Source organism: Danio rerio, chromosome 20, assembly GCF_052040795.2.
Source record: "Danio rerio strain M-AB ecotype USA chromosome 20, GRCz13ab, whole genome shotgun sequence".
Lineage (NCBI taxonomy): Eukaryota > Metazoa > Chordata > Actinopteri > Cypriniformes > Danionidae > Danio > Danio rerio.
In genome coordinates this window covers 27,987,501-28,001,164 of record NC_141040.1, presented here as the reverse complement: position 1 = coordinate 28,001,164, position 13,664 = coordinate 27,987,501, and positions in this window count along the sequence as shown.

Below are 13,664 nucleotides of genomic sequence, written 5' to 3'. Positions count from 1 at the left end.
AGAGGCTAGATTATTGATTTCTCAACCCTTCATCTCAAACAAAGGAATCTGGTGTGATGCTGATATGGGTGATAGATGCTATATATAAAGTGCACAGCATAAATGAGTACAGTACAACCCTTTTAAAAAATTAATATTTTATCAATTTTTCATTTAATACAGACAATAAATTTTGATACATATAAACTAAAGAGTTTTAGCTAACAGTAAAATTAATAAGAATACAAGTCTGGTCATCAAACACCATAAGGAATATAAAGATAATACATTAAATTTAAATTAGGTATTTAAAAAAAACTACACACGTTTGTTTTTTTATGTTTTTCTTTATTTTTCCTCTAATATTTTTTTTATATTTTCTCTTACATATTAATTGGGGTGTACTATTATTTTAGACCATGATCTAAAGGTATTTTTGTTAAATTAGCTCTAGTGTTGACTTTGGAACTAACTAATCCAATGCATTTACACATATTGTAAAGCATCCTATAGAAATTTTTAACTTTAAATTACACATTGTGCATATATATCACCCATGTGACTCTGATAAACAACATCTTGCATCAACTGTTCTTTCGGAAAAGACCATTACTTCTTAACTAAAGGATGTAGTAAATTGAAGTTATTCCACTTACCAAAAAAAAAAAAAAAAACTAACACCAAACATCTTCAAATGATGGAAAAACAGAAAGCAGGTGTGCATTACATCCTAGAATAACAAGTATTGTGCAAATGAGGGTTAAATGTTACCTGTGCGTCACAGTTGCTGTCACGCCATGTGCTGGAGGATGGAGTGACTTGAATCAAACTCATTCAATCTACATGACGTCATCATATGAAGTATTGTGCGTTGTGGTTCTCCGGCCAGTGTTAAGTGTTCGGGATGCTGAGAAGGGGACTGAGGTTATTGTTTAGGGCCCGTCGGATGAGATGCTGTCATCGTGGCCTTTTGTTTTTTGTTATTCTGAGCATTGGCGAGAAATGAGAAACAGCCTACGGAGGGTTTAGGGTGACCGGAGGGACCCAGGGCTTCAATGAGGTCATCAGGAATGGTTACACATTACAGAAACTGCAGGGTAGCCTTGACATTTCTGTGTCGCAATTAAAATGTGAGTTAGAAGCTGATGCAATAAATTCAGACGAGTTGTTATTAGCGATGCGTAGCACAGCTCTTTGTTTTTTGTCAGCAGCGTTCCTTCGAAAAACACATCATCATTCTCTTCTTTCTTTGTTGGTGACAAAGTTTCTCTGAAATGTGCATTAGATCTCCCTCTTCCTCTCCCCCACTCTTTTTCTCACTGTAACCATGGTAACTGCCTGGAAATAGGCTAGGAATGGTAGAGGTGGTTGCAGTTTTTAGTAATGGCCAGAATTTGGGTCATAATATCTGTATATCAGTCTATAAATTCCACAGTGTTCCAGATAACTTATTTCATTAATCAGAATGATTCCCTGGCCAGCCCTTTTCAAATGTGGCTATGGGCGATTCTTCACATGCATGCGAGCACAGCTCCTTCGAGACCCTTCAGAGGAGACAAAGAGATCACTGCTGCTGCTTCGGTCTGAGGGGTTTTATTAAGGGTTTTATTCCATTTCTTCCTCCTGCACCTACGTTCTTTAAAAAAAGCTTTTTAAATGGCATGTTTCGGTTATAATCCAAAAATGTTAATTTTTCCACAAACTAAAGTGCTTCCAAATTTTGAGTTTCTTTCTTCTGCTGAACACAATAAAGGAGATATTTTGAAGGGTGTTGGAAACTGATACCCACTGTCGTCCATAGTGAAAAAAATACTATACCAGCTACCCGATTTGAACATTCTTTAAACTATATCCTTTGTGTTCAACAGAACAAACTCATCAGGTTTGGAACCACTTGAGGGTTTTAGGTGAGTAAATCTGGGTGAACAACAACGTCATCTCAACACTAGTCCTTAAAGGGAAAAAAGAAATCTTTAGTTAAACACTGAGAAACAAAAAAAGCATTATGATTACAAAGACCACCCAACTTAGTCAGAAAATACTGACAGCAAATGCTTCCTGAAAGAACAGTGTAAAATGACATATAAAAGCTCAGTTGAATTATGTACTAAAGGGAATTGTGTGTATAAGTGTATCACCACACTATCTGCGTTCTAAATGATTTTGAGATCTTGAGATTCAAAGTTTTTGCATTCCATATAACAAACAATATGTGTAAGTTCTCTTTCATACATTAACATGACAGAGTCTCTAAATGTACTCTAAATGTAAATGATCAAAAATTTTTTCAATTTGCAATTTTTTCTAAAACATCTTTTTCCTGCTTGCAATTATAAGATTCTTTCTGGCCAATTTAATTGACGCCTTACTCATAAATGCAATCAGTCTGCTTATTAATTTAATTAAAAAAAATTGGCATTGTAAAATTATGTTGGTATTTGAGAAAGTAACATTTTTGCATTCTACAACATTTATTTAATGTTTTAGGATGAATATTCTTTCTTGTTCAAATTAAGCAGACAAGGCTGTGCTAAATATTTTGTCCAGTGCAGATGTTAATTTTACATACTTTAATATGGTAATATTTATTGTTGTAATTAAGACCCCATTAATTAAATTAAGTACTTAAAATCAAATGTAAAGACTTAAAGACAGCAAATGAGTTCTTTAACAAAGTTTAATGAACACTGAAAAATGTTTCACTGACTATCCGCTTGTTAACAGTGACATCACGCGAAGCGGCTTCCTGGTCCAAGCGTTCTATCAAACTGTATGGGGAGACTCATCAAATTGTAATAATAAACGTTTACAAAGCGCTGAAGTATAAATTTAAAAATCACGATCGAAATTTATACATCCATGCCTAATATCAGATGGCCAGAAAGTGATACATTTTTTATACATTTTTTTAATTTTGGTATTTGTGATGCAGCAAGTCTAGAAACTATTGTGTACACTGATTTTATATAAAATTCACTTTAATGTGTTTATAAAGTTTTTAATTTTACCCCAATATTTTGAGTGGAGTTTCTGCGCCAGCCTGCTGGTACTGACGCCACTTGGGGTTACACGGTCTATTATCCCATTTTATGCTTGAACAACTAAATGAATGCTTAAGTTTATTTAAATGATTGTATTTTAATTACATTACGATGCTGTAAAAGGAACCCTATAAATGTGAAAATAGTCACAGAAACCTTTCACCCGAAGTTTACCTTTGGTCTAAAAATCACTAGCTGTACATATAGCCCATTTAACTACAATATATAATATTCTACACTCTTAGAAAAAAGGTACACAATGGTAAAAATAATGTTCCTTAAGGAACAGTATTATACCTTTGTAAAAGTTGTATGTTAAGTGGTACAGAAAAGACCTCTTATGATACTGTGCTGTGTACTGTATGGGGAGACTCAAATTAATAACTGTGTACAAAACGATGTAATACTTTTGAAAATCACGATCGCAATATATTCCTCATTGCCTAGTATCAGATGGCCAGAAAGTGATGAATTTTTTATAAATTGTTTAAAATGTTGGTATTTTGTGATGCAGCAGGTCTAGAGACTGTTGTGTACACCAGGGATGTCAAACTCAATTCCTGGTGGGCCGCAGCCCTGCAGTTTATTTCCAACCCTAAATTAACACACCTGATCAAACTAATTGAGTCCTTCAGGCTTGTTTGAAACCTACAGGTAAGTGTGTTGGAACTAAACTGTGGGCCCTCCAGGAATTGAGTTTGACATCCCTGGTGTACACTATGATATTATATAAAATTCACTTTATTGTGTGCTAGGACTAAAAAATGTCCATAAATGAAGATTTTCTCAATTCAAATGAGTGAAACAGTATTCCATATGTCACTGATACGTCATGGCTTAAAAAGCGGATATATACACAAATAAAAATATTTTACATTTCTTATATTACTGTTTTTTTTTAACAACCGAGCAGTCTGGTGAAATGACAAAAGAAAGTTGATCCTGATGATTGTGTGTGTTCGAAATGCTGCTTGGCTCACAGAAAGAACCTTATAGAGCCAAGCTAGAGTTCTACTTTGTAGATAAACCTTTTTTTTTTTTTTTTTTTTTTAAAGTCTTAAAATGTAAACAACTTAGAAAACATGCAATTATGTAAATGAGTTGTCATTTAATAGGAATATGTGAATAATTCAGTTTTGACAAAAATGTCAGATAGAACCTTATAATTCTAAGGTGATGAAATTCTATTCACTGTAATAAATGAGATTATTAGAAAATTAAAAATTGGCACTTTGAAGAACTTTTTTACTGAAAAGTTCTATGGTAAACCACAAAATATTATTATATAGCAATGGTCTCAAACTCAATTTCTGGAGGGCTGCAGCTCTCCATGGTTTAGCTCCAACCACCTCCAACTCACACCTGCTTAATAGTTCGTTGTAGTCTTGAACACCTTGATGAGTTGAATCAGCTGTGTTTGATTAGGGTTGGAGCAAAACTGTGCAGAGCTGCGGCCCTCCAGGAATCCAGTTTGAGATCTATGTTCTATGGCGTTTCTGTGGAAAATAAAATAGTTATTTGTGTGATTGTATTGTATTGCGAACATTATAAAGTCTTCTGAATCTTGGTTTGTCTCTAATAGTATAGTAAGTGGTTTATGTATGCTGGTAAGGTGCTGAAGATCTTTTTAACAAGATGCGTGCTTTCTCTCACTCAAATCAGCACGTGTAAGATGTGAGATGTCGGCCCTATTTTAACACTGTTATTTTCACACACTGCGATTGTTGAATCTGAGTCCCTGTCGCTGGTTTGAAGGAGGCTGTGGATTACTGACTATTCCAAGTAGCTTTTCACTTCACACTTTACATATTTCCAGCTTTTTAAAGTGTGAACTCAAAAATATATATCCATTTCAGTATCAGTTTTCAGGTTTTCTTTATATCACAGGCTTCGCTCAGTAGGTGTACATTTATGACATTTTGGGTATCTTCTTCACCATGATTTTACTAAAATGAAACATCAACTAATGTTTAATTTGAATATATAATTAAATATATGCACACAGAGATCATTTTCAGCCAACCAGCCTGACGGCATCCAGTGAAGTGTCTTTCCATTACAAAATCGCTGCGTTAAAGATATTTTTTTTTTTTTTTTTTTTAATCGGTAATCTTAACTGCCTAATGGATTTTTTTATATAAAGTGGGTCTCAGACTGGACAAGAAGCACTGAATTAAATTCCATTTTCCTGCCACCTCTTTAAAATATGGAAATTCATTTTACCCCAATATTTTGAGTGGAGTTTCTGCAAATTTTTTTTTTACATTTTTTAAATTTAAAAGCATATGTTAAAGAAACTTATAAACATGAATTATTAAGTAATATAATGCAAAACAACTGGCAAAACAAAACTATAGGTATTGTAAACTAAACATTTAAGGCATTTTTAATAAACATTTGGTAAGCATTTTCTGATAAATACATTTTCTTTATTGATATCCGCACCTTTTGGTGTTTGCTGTCCACTACGCACTTGAGCTAGCAAAAGTCCTGTGTTCATGCAGACATTTTACTATTATAAAACTAATTAAACAGTGTGCATATCTCGTAACAAAACGTTTGCATAATTCTATTTCTATTTTAAGTAAATTAAATTAAGATATTGGAGAAAAAAAAAGTTATTTGTGAAAAGTGTTGTGAAATGTGTTGTTATTTGTGAAAAGTGTGAAAAATGTTTAACAACAAAAAAAATCAAAGGATCTTATGATTTTTTAAAAGTATTTTTATTCTTTATTGTTAATGGAATTTATTGTTGTTGTGCCTTTACACACACACAAAAAAAAAACATTAAAAAAAATCAGTTTTATATTTACTGAAAATAAATTGACACATTTTAGATATAGCAAAATGCCTTTAAATAGTGCTTGAAGAAACACATTTGACACTGTTAGGGGTACAAAGTGTCTTGTCACTGTAGTGGTACCTTCACGGATCACATTTGTACCTTTAATGAAGGTACAATATAGCATCTGCAGGTACATTTCGGTTTCCCATGGTACAAATCATGCCCTTAAAGGTACAAACTGTAATGGTACAAATTAGTTTCTTTGTTTTAAGGTACAATTTTGTTCCATAACAAGGTACTGCCCCAGTGAAAAGTGTCTGTACTTTCTTTGGTAAAATATTGTACTATTTTTTTCTGAGAGTGTAGTTAAACCGTGATAGCACAAATTAATATGGGTTTGCTACACCAGCCTTAGATTAACTAAATGGTATTTGTATTCAAACTATGGTTATACAAATAATAAAATTATTATTTGCAACAAAATGCGATTAAAAAGTCCTACGTAATTGTAAAACTGTGATTTTGGTTTGTGCATGTCTGAACTCCACTTCCATGATGCAGTTAAAATATAAATACAAAAAATCATGTCTTTATTTGATTTGTGTTCATTTTGATTTCTGACTTCAGCCAGATTAAGGCATTATCTGCCATAATTTAATCACAGCATTGTCTTCATTGTGTTAATATCACAATATTGCTTTCCATGAAGACATAGTGAATGATGAGTCACTTGTTTCATACCCAAAAGAATCAGTATTATTAAGCAAATCGAATCAGTTGACTAAATGATTCCAGTGACTCACGTATGAAGATAATCTAGCGTAAAAAGACCTGCACAAAGGAAAAACCCTCACAACTAATGAACAATGCTGTCTGAAACACTCAATCACGGTTAAGCAGAAAAGCCTCAGTGCTGCTGGTCTCAACCAATCAGATTAGACAAACAAATGGCTGTTAAATACACAAGAAATTATACTAAGGCATATAACAACTTCAATTCAGTGGAGGAAATATGCAAGTAAAAGCAAAATCTAAATGACTGAAATAGAGAGAGCATGATAGAAACCGCAAGCAGCTATTGTTATGATCGTGTGTGTGTGAGTGGGTGACTGCGTGGGTGGAAAGGTAATGGCTTTGAGCTCATAGAATGATGAACACAACTCTCCACACGACGCTACAAAATCTCTGCTTAAAAACTGATGAGTCATCCCGCACTCCCCGTTTGTGCGCTTTCACTCAGACATGGCCCACAGAAATACACCATAGCTGCTCACCTACAGAAATCTAATTAGACAGTCTGGATGTGCAGGATTTCATCCGTTTAATCCAGCTAATACTCACAGAAACACTAGTACACGGTGAACAGCAGACCACATGGGGGAAGATGATAGCTGTATTCCGCTAGCGTAACCTTATCATCTTCAGGCATTATAAGCTAACAGCGTGTTAATTCGTTTGTCTCAAGAGCCTCTAACTTTGTTTTTTTTTTTTAAAGGAATTTGAAAACGCTTTGATATTTTTAATTAATTTGAGATTGACTGTACAATCTATAATTGCTGCAGTTCGTAGGGTGTCAACGGTATCAAAACAACACCTCCGAATAGCAACACTCTCACATGCCTCTGCGGTGAGGTGTTTTCAAGCTTTGTTTTCAGCATCAGCGCTAATTCCTGTGGTTCTTCATGTGCTAACTCATCAATTATGGAGTATTTAGTGTATTTAGGCATGTGCATGCTTAGGTGAGCTTTTAGGGAGTTTGTAGATCAGGATTGTATAAAAGGATTTGCTTTAATGACCCATTAAAAAACAAAATTTAAGTACATGATACATTTATTTATGGTAAACCTTTCTTTCTTTTTAATAAATGTATATACCAAAATATTTTTAAAAGGTAATTCAGAGTAAAGCAAAATACATTTCCAGCCTCAAAGTAAAATGTAGATGAAGATTTAATCTATCCATTATTTTACATAAAGTATAGAGAGTAGTATATTAAATAGCAGCATTTCAACTGGACAAAAATTATGTAGAGCTACAGATAAAGCAGTGAGTTTTATTTTTCTGTTTAAGAAAAATAACTGAATTCCTAGTCCATGTTCAGAGGAGTTTTTTCTTAAAGTATTTTTTGTTTTTCGGTTTTGGCTAAATCTAAGTATAAAAAATGAAATGCTTTATTTATATATATATATATATGTGTGTGTGTGTGTGTGTGTGTGTGTGTGTGTGTGTGTGTGTGTGTGTGTATATACCCATATATTGTCCAAATTATGCAACAAATGGGCAATAACATCTCTCCAGTCCTTGGTTTGATTCGTTTGTTCATCACCTGATAGGCAAAAGCTAAACATTTGAATTTTGAGCTGGAAATAGAATTGATCCGTTCATTTCTCGAGTCCTCAGGTTTGAGTCTCTCTTTACATGTGGTCCCGTGTTGAACAAACGACTCAAAAGCCAGAAGACTCAACAAGATTAACTAATCATGGCTCCTTTCGGCTCAGACCGTATCCATTGGTTAAGCTCATATGGGACTGTTTGTGTGATGTAAACGAACTACTCAAATTTGAAAACCTGACAGAAAAGGTGAGCTGACATAATCATTGACAAAACACCAGGTAAACAATAAATGATTAATTTCTCTTTTCAAATAGCATTCTAGTTATGACTGGTTTGTTGTGTAATCAACGTTTGGCCTAGTGCACAAAATGAAAGAAGAAAACTAAACTTCCCATCATTCATTTTATATATATATATATATATATATATATATATATATATATATATATATATATATATATATATATATATATATATATATATATATAAAATTAATGATGGGAAGTTTAGTGTATGTATGTAGTTATTTTATGTATGTATGTATGTTTCTTGCTTCAGACATTTTAGACATCAACTAAAAACCTTCGTCCAATGTTCCAATGTTTTTTTTTTAAATAGTTAAGCAAATATTAGTTTAAATTCTTTTGAGTATATTTTAGATTTTAGTTTCACCATATGCCAAGCAGCATTAGTACATCATTATAGTGTAAAAAACGTGTACAAATGTATTAGATGTCTTGTAATACTGATCCTAGTTCTGTAATTATTTATAGAATGCCCATCTGTTATCTAATAAGTCTATTTTAAACTCATTTTGAAAGTATATCGTTCTAAAGAAGTGCTTTGATATCAGACATCAAAGGGAGTTTGCTTGCGATTCATCACTATATCTAGTATGAATGTCATTTTTTTCCTGTTCACTTTTATATTTTTATAAACCTCATAGCTAAATAGAGAGCTTTGCTCTCATTACAGATGTGGCTGATCAAGAATCTCACAATCTCAAGCCAAGAACAAAACCATTGGTTGGTTTGAACTCTAGCAACCTTTTACCACCCCCACACTCACACACTTACACACACACACACAAGCATAAACACCCACACTTGGCCTGACGGATATAGAATAACAACTTGTCAAATGTGAAAGTTCTGTTTTTCATCTGAATGTCTGAAGATGTTCTGCAGAGTAACAACTTTCTATTCAAAATTTTAGTGTGAACCTGCCAAAACCAATCTTAAAGGATTAGTTCCCCCAAATATGAATATTCTGTCATCATTCAGTTAGTCTCATGTCGGTCAAAAGCTCTATGACTGACTGTTTTCAAAACTTGTAATTAGTCATTCTTTTCTCGTGCTGTCGCATTGCACTGAGGCAACTTTAGAAAATTCATATTTTTTATTCTGCAATAATCAAACTCTCAAGAAATCATCAATTAAACAAAGAAAGAAAAATAAAATAATTATTTATAAAAATGTATTTAAGTTCAGTTTTGAGTTATTTTTATTAGTTTTGTGGGTCACACCTTACAATAAGGTTTCATAAGTTTATGTCATTGCTAACATGAACAATACTTGTAGAGCATTTATTAACCATAGTTCAACATTTACTAATGCTTGCTTGTTAACATTGGTTAATGCACTGGGATTTAACATGTACTAACAATGAACAACTGTATTTTCTTTAACTAACGTTAACTAATATGAACAAATACTGTAATGTTCATATTAATAAATGCATTAACTAACATTAAGACAAGCTTATTGTAAAGGGTAACCTTTTTTCTAACAAGCTTTAGTGTGTAATTTAAGTACTTTTAGAGTTGAAGTACTAAAATTACCCTAAAACATTATAAAAATATAAATTAAATATAACAGATTGTATATTATATAAAGATTACTGTACTGTATCAACCAATTCATTGGAAAGTACTTATTCAATTCAGACTTCTCTCATGCCAAATCCATTTAGTAAGCACATGCCAAAATAAGAGCTGAGTCAGAAGAAAATAATCTGCAAAACTATATTTTATGACTTCAGAAGGCTTGAAATAAAGTGCATATATACCAATTTTATGATGCACTTTTGGAGCTTGATCATCATGAATTTAAATAATGGGCAATATATTCATTAAACGTTTTGTGCAGCAAAATAAAATAAAAAAATGTATGGTAACACTTTAGAATAATGGTCCATTAGTTAAGGTTACTGTATCTACTAACATTAACCAAGTATTATTAATCTGTAAAGCATTTATTAACCATAGTTCAACATTAACTAATGCATTGTTAACATCCAAAGTTGTGTTTGTTAACATTAGTTAATGCAGTGAGTTAACATGAACTAACGTTATTTAACTAAGAACATTAACAAACTTTTACAAAGTTGAATAAATATCGTAATAAATCTATTACAAATTGCTTGTTCATGTTAGTAAATACATTAACAAACATTAACTAATAGACCATTGTTTTAAAGTGTTCCAATAATTATACACAGTTGAAGTCAGAATTATAGCCCTAATTTCTTTTTCTTTTTCAAATATTTCCCAAATTATGTTTAACAGAGCAAGGAATTTTTCACAGTATGTCTGATAATATATTTTCTTCTGGAGAAAGTCTTATTTGTTTTATTTCAGTTAGAATAAAAGCAGTTTTAAATATTAAAAAAAAAAAAAAAACATTTTAGGTCAAAATTATTAGCCCCTTTAAGCAATTTTTTTTTACCTTAACCTGCCTTATTAACCTAAATACCCTACTTAAGCCTTTAAATGTCACTTTAAGCTGTATAGAAGTGTCTTGAAAAATATCTAGTCAAATATTATTTACTGTCATCATGGCAAAGATAAAGAAATCAGTAGAAATGAGTTACTAAAACTAGAGAGTGTAGGTGAAAGTGTACGTCCTGTGTGCTTCTCAGAGGGGGGGAAGTGTTACCTGTCCCGTAGGTAACCTGAGCTGTTGTTAGTATCTGTGTGGTGTCTGTGTTGTGAATGGCGGTTATCCTACTCCCCGAGGCTCAGCGATTGACGTAATCGCAGCGTTTGGCTTTTACTGCACCGTTGGCTGGCCTCTGAGTTTTCGGCTGGGTTTACGTCTTTGTGCCTCTGTCGGAGCTTGTCTAGTACCTTAGTGAGCCAATATAAGGATGTCATTTGGCACGGTGTTGCGCTGCAGCGACCGCAAAGTCAATTAATCTCCTCCGAAATGAGTCATCAAGCGTGGCCGACTGTTGTGCATTCGACTGGTTGAAGGGGCCTGTTTTGATTTTACACCAGTCCTTACTGTTATGACTCATGCTTTCGGCAGCGTGCGGGATTTGACATGTCGTCTGATATTGCGCTGTACTTTCAGCTAGAACAATAAAATCTCTTATTTTGCCGTTTCTCATGCAGCTGTTTTGCTGTATTTGATGTAGTTTTTTTCCAATGTACCGCATGCATTCTTTTTCTAAGACAAAAATGAAAACTAAATTTACGATATTGCACAATTAAGCTAACCAGATATCCATTTGACCTTATAGAAGCTAATAAGACAAGTGCTTTTGGTTTTCCAGATTACAGCGAGTTGCTTTTGCAGCTCTTTAACAATAGTTTTTTTATTGTGGAGCATTTACATTTAGTCATTTAGCAGACGCTTTTATCCAAAGCGAACAGCTGGATTCTGGAGCATACAGAACTTGAATTTTTTTCCAACATAACCCATAAAAATAGGGGAGAGCGAAAACACTTTTTGGTTTTGACCCAATAATAAACAAAATAATGCACTTAGACAAACCATATTTTTTACCAACAACACACAAGCCTGTCCTGCAAATGAGCACTGGTTGTATGGTCCCCGGATCTATATTGTCTGTGCAGTATTGCCAAATATGCCAGGAGTAAAAATGTTACTATTTACCCTAAATGCAGGGCAAGTTGTAACAGAAAGAGGGTTAGTTGTAACACGTGCTCAAAAAGTTAGATTTCACAAAATTAATTTAAATTCAGTTTATTTTAAATAGTAGCTATATTTCCTCAGTAGCTATTTTTGCTATTCTATCACAATAAGTTTATTTATTTATTTATTTATTTTTTATTTATTTATCTATTGGATAAACACATTTGCATTATTATCCATTATTATGCAATGCATTTATCTGCAATATTAGCAATAAAAAAAATTTAAATTAAAATTTAAAAATCATTTCTATAAAAAAAATTTTATATAAAAAGTTCCCAACATTACACTCAAAATTCAAAAATATATTGATAAAGTAGTTGAACAAGCAGATCTGAAGCTTGATCTTTCTTCTTTCTTGATCTTAGCTTCACCTTTATTTAAACCCATTTAAACCAGCTAATGAGGTATTTAGCATTTCTTTGATATAAAAATAGCGTCATCATGGTTTCCGCTACATGGATTCTTCCATGGTGGGCGCAACACCAAAATTTATTTCCAAGGCTACATTACAACTGCTCATTAAAACCTTCAGTTGTTGCTGTTTTTTATTTTATAGCGGGTTATAATTGCACCAAAACGTATTAAAATATAAGTGAATTATAACTAAGCGAACTTTTCTATAACCATAGTAGTGCTGTGCATTATTTGTTTAACCCTTAAGGTTACATGCTGAATGGCTGACTAACAGGGCTGTGCGATGCATGAGCTTTCAGTTATGATGAACACAGTTTCTCATTATACTTTATTTATAGATAAAGGTCTATGGTTTTGCATACTATAACTTTAACTTGCTGGGGTTTATAGCTGTTTCATTTTACTTCAGGACGCATCAATGCTGTTCTGTAGGTCTATTGGAGACATTCATAAATATTCCTGGCAATACTAATAAATGTTGGAGACAACCTGTTACATGAACGCACTAAATCACATTTCAGCAATGTTTATTTGAGAGCGCACAAGAAAATCTGTGCATGAACAGCATATATTTTTGCGGGCGCGCAAAAAGTTTTGTGCACAAGCAAAGAGATTTGCATGCTCATATTACATGAATGCGATCTCTACTTGTAATACTGCACTCAATGAAAATTCCAACAGGTAGTTGGAAGATCTGTATAAAAGGCCTGCTGCTACAGCTGGAAGAAATCCTAAAGGAAACTATATTCATGTATAATGTATGCTAGTAACATGAACTAAAAGCAAAGAAACAAAAATGATGCATGAAATTCTCTCTAGTTTTCAAGCTAAGCGATTAGGTCAGTATTTCATTGGCTTGGCAATAAGGGAGGACAAGTGAGTTTTAAAGATAAGGAATCTCAATTTGAACCAGAAATGCTTGCTTCATACATGATATGAATTGCATCATGCTATTCCTAAATGGATGATCCAATTATAAAGCTAACATCAATGGATGAATGGGAAAATTAAGAATTTTAACACCAATGAGCCACATGATCACATCAGCAGTGGTTCTCAGAAAGGGAAAAATAGTAGAGCAATAGAAACTCAAGTTGGTAAGTAAGCTAACAATAGCCAGCAATCAAACATCACTCCTCAACTTGCAAGAAAATCTAAAAGAGCATCACA